This window comes from Octopus bimaculoides, chromosome 29, assembly GCF_001194135.2.
Source record: "Octopus bimaculoides isolate UCB-OBI-ISO-001 chromosome 29, ASM119413v2, whole genome shotgun sequence".
NCBI classification, from domain to species: domain Eukaryota; kingdom Metazoa; phylum Mollusca; class Cephalopoda; order Octopoda; family Octopodidae; genus Octopus; species Octopus bimaculoides.
This window is the reverse complement of record NC_069009.1, coordinates 1,984,751-1,992,418: the sequence shown is the minus strand read 5'-3', so window position 1 is coordinate 1,992,418 and position 7,668 is coordinate 1,984,751. Positions and strand designations below refer to the sequence as shown.

The 7,668-nt window shown below is 36.9% G+C and overlaps 1 protein-coding gene across 1 annotated transcript in view; it reads right to left on the bottom strand.

Annotated features, from left to right (window-relative positions):
• Nucleotides 1-7,668, bottom strand: part of LOC106874965 (E3 ubiquitin-protein ligase RBBP6) — a 40,110-nt gene that overhangs the window by 30,989 nt on the left and 1,453 nt on the right. The window lies entirely within an intron of this gene.

Sequence of the window (7,668 nt, the reverse complement as noted above, 5' to 3'; positions counted from 1 at the left end):
AGAAGCCCGTCGTATATATACATATATATGTTTGTGTGTCTGTGTTTGTCCCCCAACATCGCTTGACAACCGATGCTGGTGTGTTTATGTGCCCGTAACTTAGCGGTTCAGTAAAAGAGACTGATAGAATAAGTACTAGGTTTAAAATACTAAGTGCTAGGGTCGATTTGCTCGACTAAAGGCGGTGCTCCAGCATGGCCACAATCAAATGACTGAAATAAGTAAAAAGAGTAAAAAAAAAATGTATTTTAACAGAAATATGGTAACAAAAGGGTTAAAGTGATCTATATTAAAATCTTCCATCAAAATTTCAATGAACAAATACACAAATGTAGAATATACAGATGAAAGGGTCCCAATTTCATTGAATTAAATTTGAACCCAGGCTGTATGCCCCCACCCTGAAAGGGATAACCAAATAATTATGCCAGGGAATGCAGAAGTAACAATAATTATGATTATGTCAGCATATGTAGACATGCATATGATGTTATTACATACAGATGTACCACATGCTGTGTGTCTGTATCTCACCAAATGCACACGTGAACATGCATAATGGCATATATTTTGTGTTTGTTTTACTAGGATAATGAACCTCTTGACACACAGTATACACAACCATCTCAAAAGTAAAGAGACAAAACTCCTTATAGGCGCAGGAGTGGCTGTGTGCTAAGTAGCTTGCTTACCAACCACATAGCTCTGGGTTCAGTCCCACTGCATGGCACCTTGGGCAAGTGTCTTCTACTATAGCCTCGGGCCAATCAAAGCCCTGTGAGTGGATTTGGTAGACTGAAACTGAAAGAAGCCCGTTGTATATATATATGTGTTTGTCCCCCCAACATCGCTTGACAACTGATGCTGGTGTGTTTACGTCCCCGTAACTTAAAAGTTCTGCAAAAAGAGACCGATAGAATAAGTACTAGGCTTACAAAGAATAAGTCCTGGGGTCGATTTTCTCAACTAAAGGCGGTGCTCCAGCATGGCCGCAGTCAAATGACTGAAACAAGTAAAAGAGTATATACCCATGTGTATGTATGTATGTATGTGTGTGTGGGTGTACACACAAACACGTATTATTCACGTATGTATGTTATATGCTTGTGTATGTGCATGCCTGTATATGTGCAGGAATGAATATATACCAGAGGGGGGGGGGTGTCAATGTCCTCTGCAAATTCAAAGTTGTTTATTTAAAACAAAAATTCAACTGAATATCTTAATGTTTTCTGTGAGAATAAATGACACACAGACTAGCAACGGCTCATACTACTACTCCTCCTACCAGGACCACCACTCCTATCATACTAATGTTATGTTCTCTTAGGCTTTCAATTCCAGTTTTTACTAAAAGATGAACTTTCATACATACTAGATACATAAATATTCATGCACACACATATATACATATATCTATGCAGATGAACATATACACAAACATATCTATGCTGATAAATATATGCACATACAAGTACACAAACACACACATATCTATGCAGATAAATATACACATACATATACACGCACACATCTATGTAGATATATATACACATACATCTACATACACACATATCTATGTAGATATATATACACATACATCTACATACACACCTATCTATCTATATATATATATATATATATATATATATACATACACACACACACACACACATACACACATATCTATGTAGATATATACACATATACAAATCCACAAACATCTATACAGATAAATATATACACATAAATAAAACATGCACATATACAAATACACACATCTGTGTAGATAAATATATACACACACACATATACAAACACACACACACAGGGTGCAATAGGTAAATTGTCACCATTGTATATTTTTAATTTCACAAATGTGCATTGTTTGATTTTGATTTTATCGACTGCACAGTATAGTAGGGTCAGTTGTGGATCATCTGTGAGAAAATCAGGACCATCATGCAATTCATTCTGCCAGAAATTTGGAAACATGCTATGCTGCTTGGCATTCATGCCAGAAGCTCCAAATACGAACATTTCAGAGTGTTTGGGTGTCAATCTGAGGACATGTACCGAGAGTGATAAAAATCAAACAGCCAGGCAACACCATGGTGTCTGGAGTGATCACTAGTGATAGCAACGTTATGTCTCCATTTTCCCACAAGACCCCACACTCAACATGGAGGCCTACATCAAGTGCCTGAAGGAGATAGTGCTGCCCTGGGTTTGAGAGGGTGGCTGCTGGAAGACCCTATGTTTGGCAATAGGACTCTGCACTACGTCACACAAGCAAAAGAACCCAGTCATGGATGTCAGACAATTTCTGCAACCACATCACCCCTAACATCTGGCCAAACTCCCCAGACTGCAACTCCCTTGATTATTATGTGTGGAGGGACAGTTGGGCAAGAGACCAAAACTCCTTGTAACACCAAAGATGAACTGAAGGCAAGGGTTATAGCAGCATTCACCAACTTAAACAAGGCGACCTTCCAGAAGAGTTGCAGGAGATTCCGAGTTCGTCTGAAGGCTGTGGTTGAACTCAGTGGCGATTTTATTGAATAAATTTACTCTTTAGTATTTCAAGATAATTTTTATGCAATTTTGGTAATTATATGTTAAAATGAGATGTCAGTGTTATTTTCATTTTTGCGTAATTTAGATGACAGTTTAATTCAGCGCACCCTGTATATATAAGTACGTATAAACATTTTTATACATCTATGGCTGTGTTATATGAAGCTTGCTTCTCAACCACATGGTTCTGAGATCAGTCCCACTACATGGCACCTTGGGCAAGTGCCTGCTACCATGAAGTTTTCAGCACCCACTTGTATATGTATGTATGTATGAGTGTGTGTGTGTATTTATGTCCCAGTAACTTAGGGGTTACGCAAAAACGGACCGCTAGACCAAGTATTAGGCTTAAAAACAAACTAACGAGGTTGATTCGTTTGACTAAAACCCAACATGGCCACAGTCAAAAAACAACAAACAAGTAAAATTAAAAAAAAAAAAAACTGTTAAAATGTGCTCAGTGTTTGTCACTTATAAAACCATTGCTTTGTTATATAGCCACATTGTTTAGAACATGTGATGTAAAATATTTTATCTCATTTCACTGTCTCCTCTGTTAGGTTCCCCGCAAATGTAATCTCATTGCGTTGATACAAACAATGATAAAGACAATCATTTACACAGAACAATGTCTCACACAGAAAGAGGCATTGGTGTGAATTTTCATCTAGATTCAAACCAAAAAAAAAAAAATAAAGCGTCTGTCCCATTCACCATTGTTTAACGACCACTTTTCAATGCTTACATTGTCAGCATGGACTGGAAATGCGAAGACAAGGGTACACACACACATCATTATCATCATCCTTTAACATACATTTTTCCATGCTTGCATGTGTCAGACTGAATTTGTTGAGGTTGGTCTTTTACAACCAAAATGCTCTTCCAGTTGCTAACATTTGCCTGTTACTCTTTTACTTGTTTCAGTCATTTGACTGTGGCCATGCTGGAGCACCGCCTTTAGTCAAGCAAATCGACCCTAGGACTTATTCTTTGTAAGCCTAGTACTTATTCTATCGGTCTCTTTTGCTGAACCGCTAAGTTACGTTGACGTAAACACACCAGCATTGGTTGTCAAGCGATGTTGAGGGGACAAACACAGACACACACAAATACATGTATATATACGACAGGCTTCTTTCAGTTTCCATCTAGCAAATCCGCCCACAAGGTTTTGGTTGTCCCAGGGCTATAGAAGATACTTGCCCAAGGTGCCATGCAGTGGGACTGAACCCGGAAGCATGTGACTAACAAATAGACGTCTTACCACACATCCACAAACATTTATTTAATGGTGTGTGTGTATAAGAATATATACACATAGCTACAAACACATGACATTTACATATTTATATGTATATATATATATATAGTGTATATGAACACATTTAGATGGATAAAAGCTGAAAAGCTTAAAATTTTTCTATAATTCATGTTTTAATTGTTTTTAACATCTGTTTCAATGGAATAAAAACATAGTTAAAGATACATCCTAGGCATAATTTAAGTGTACTGGATGACACTTTTCTTTAGGAGAAACACAGGTGTAACACAGACACACAGAAAAACATAGACACCCTAGTACTATTACATAGCACCTGCTGGCCGCGTGCTGTCAAAAATGATAGCTAATTGTAGTATTTTATATATAAGGTACATAATAAATCACAGATACAAATATTCACACTTTCTCTTGTACATGCACAGAGTTGAAACGCTGTTTGATTTTTTTCTTTCTTTTCACCATAGAACTTCCATCATCCCACTCCAAAGTTTGCCATCACCCCTTCCTTTCTCGTTCATATGTTGTGACAGAAAGTGGTAAGTAGCTTGCTTACGAACCTCATGGTTCTGGGTTCAGTCCCACTGCGTGGCATCTTGGGCAAGTGTCTTCTACTATAGCCTCGAGCCGACCAAAGCCTTGTGAGTGGATTTGGTAGACGGAAACTGAAAGAAGCCCGTCGTATATATGTATATATATGTGTATATATATATATATATATATATATATATATATATATATATATATATATATATATATATATATATATATGTATGTGTGTATGTTTGCGTGTCTGTGTTTGTCCCCCCAACACCACTTGACAACCGATGCTGGTGTGTTTACGTCCACATAACTTAGCGGTTCGGCAAAAGAGACGGATAGAATAAGTACTAGGCCTACAAAGAATAACATTGAAATCTCTAAACTACAAGGTATGATAAATTCAAAATGACATAAATCAAACATTATATTTGACAGTAATCTGAACACTAAAGGGTAAAGAGCAACATTTTCCCCATAAAAGTATGCTCGACAGCTGTTTCATTAAGATAAACAGCACCAAATGAACAATTACATAATTGTCATACATAATTTAAATTCAATGAAGCTAATTTTATACAAATTTATTTCTAAACAATTTACTCCAAATCTTCAGAAATGTTATGTTAATTAGACCACTGTTACTGATTTAAATACACTGAAACTTAATTACGTATGTCTCAAAGCATATAATACAATAATGATATTTTGATTAACATAACATCCCTGATGATTTATGTAAATGGGTTTCAAATTTGACTTAGTTTCATTTGATTCGACTTACGACCACAATTGGTTCCGACTGGCTGTTCATAAGTCGGTCTACAGGTCTACATAGCTTCGTTTTATATTTTTACATTCTTAAGGTACATTCTCAGGTAAAAGTCACACACGACATTCTGTATTATGCGATAATACTGGAGTTAGTCAAAAATTTTGGAGTTTCAAGCAGTCTTGTAAACAAATACGAGGTTGCCTCAATGTCTCTGTGACATGATGGTCATCCAACACAGTGGCAATCGATAACCAAACCTAAGGGAAGCTATTGCTGACGGGAGCTGGTGCGCCAATTATTGTAAAGTTGATTGGTCAGAAGTCAATGACGACCTTATTTATGCATCTCAATTCGATGCCAGTGGTGCGCTAACAGCATCATCCGAGCGGAATCACTGTTTCCGTAAAAAGCACCATTTGAGCGGAATCACTGTTTCCGTAAAAAGCACCATTTGAGCGCGATCGTTTCCAGCTTCACCTTACTGGCACTCATGCTGGTGGCATGTTAACAGAATATTGGTAAGGAAGGATACCGCTTGTATGACAGTGACACTCGTTTACAATTATACGAAGCCAATGCAAGAACACACACACACACACAAACTCCACTCACAAAGCGTTGATCAGCCCAGGGCTGTAGTAGAAAGCCCTTAACCCTTTTGTTACCATATTTCTGTTGCAATGCTCTGTGTTTCTTTCAATTAATTTTAAATATAACAAAGAATTTAGTAAAAGAACTTAGTTATTATTCAGCTAGTGTTAGGAACATAGATTGTGACTAATTTTGGTGGAAGATTTTAATTCAAAACTTATGCAAACAAGACGTTTGTACTACAGAGCCAAAGGCGGTTTCACACATTAATTTGTGTAGATCGAACTATGAAAGAAATCTAGATGTTTCTTGCAAAACATACGTCTAAAGCAATACGCACATCCAGTGTTTCGGGTTACGCCGAAAACGGGTGGTATGCGTATTCTGTACTTCCACGTTAGCACCCCTTAAGATACTATTGTAGATCCCTAATTTACTATTTTGTTGTACGAACCCCCAAAAATCTAATGTGAACCCTCGAGGGCCTTATGGACCCTGATTGAGAACCGCTGCTCTAGACCAATACCGAAGTAACGCCGGCGAAAGTAAAGAATACGCACACGCGTGTTTAGGGCTCTCGATAAAAAATTTAAGGTGGTGCTTCAGCATGGCCACAGTCCAACAACTCGGACAAACAGAGAAGACAAAAAAAAAAATGGTACACGTTTCAGATTTCGTCATTAGAGTTGGTTTCGATTTAAACGGAAGGCATGAATGAGGCTGGTAATTTTGATTTCCGTTTCAAATCCGGCACTAAACTAGGACATTAGCCAGACAGGAGTGGCCAGTCACGAGATTACAATGACAATAGCTGAAACCAATTTTGATATACACGGGGACATCAACAGGTCAACATCGACAATAGTCAAGAGATGGGAAACAAATACACACAAGCATATATATATATGTGTGTATATATATTGTGTGTGTGTATATATATATATGTGTGTGTGTGTGTGTGTGTCTGTGTGCATATAAATATATATATGTGTATGTATAAATATATATGTGTATGTATAAATATATATATGTGTGTGTATGTATAAATATATGTGTATATATAAAAAATATGTGTGTGTGTGTATAAATATATGTGTGTATATATAAATATATGAGTGTGTGTATATATATATATATATATATATATTCACATACATACATAGAGAGAGAAATACTACATACATATAAGTACTACACGCAAACACGTAAATATACGTATATAATATAATTTACACTGAAACGAAAAGCATTTCGTTTCGCCCTCCCGTTTCGGGTTTTATATTGACTTCCATCCGAACCGTTTAGGAGTGTTCGAAAAATAGAAAGAAAAAAAAACCCAACGTGCTTTTCCATTGTATTCCGTTGTTCTGGTTTGTTCGTAATTTCTGTAATTGTTACAATTAAAAAAAAAACAGTATCGTACAACGTACGTGATTCCCCCAAGGAGGGGGAGATAGAGTTAGAGAATAGGGAACATAAAATAAACGAAGTTCATTAGAGATCCTTGTTAAGACAAAATTCCAATTGATAAATACATGTCATTAACAATAATGATGCATACATTAACTTCTTAATTGGAAAACGTTTCAAGTCCATCTGTTGTATTAACGGTCCAGACGGAGCAAATTACTCTTTTACTTGTTTCAGTCATTTGACTGCGGCTATGCTGGAGCACCGCCTTTTAGTCGAGCAAATCGACCCCAGGACTTATTCTTTGTAAGCCTAGTACTTATTCTATCGGTCTCTGTTCCCGAACCACTAAGTTACGGGGACGTAAACACACCAGCATCGGTTGTCAAGCGATGTTGGGGGGACAAACACAGACACACATATATATATATACATATATACGATGGGCTTCTTTCAGTTTCCGTCTACCAAATCCACTCACAATGCTTTG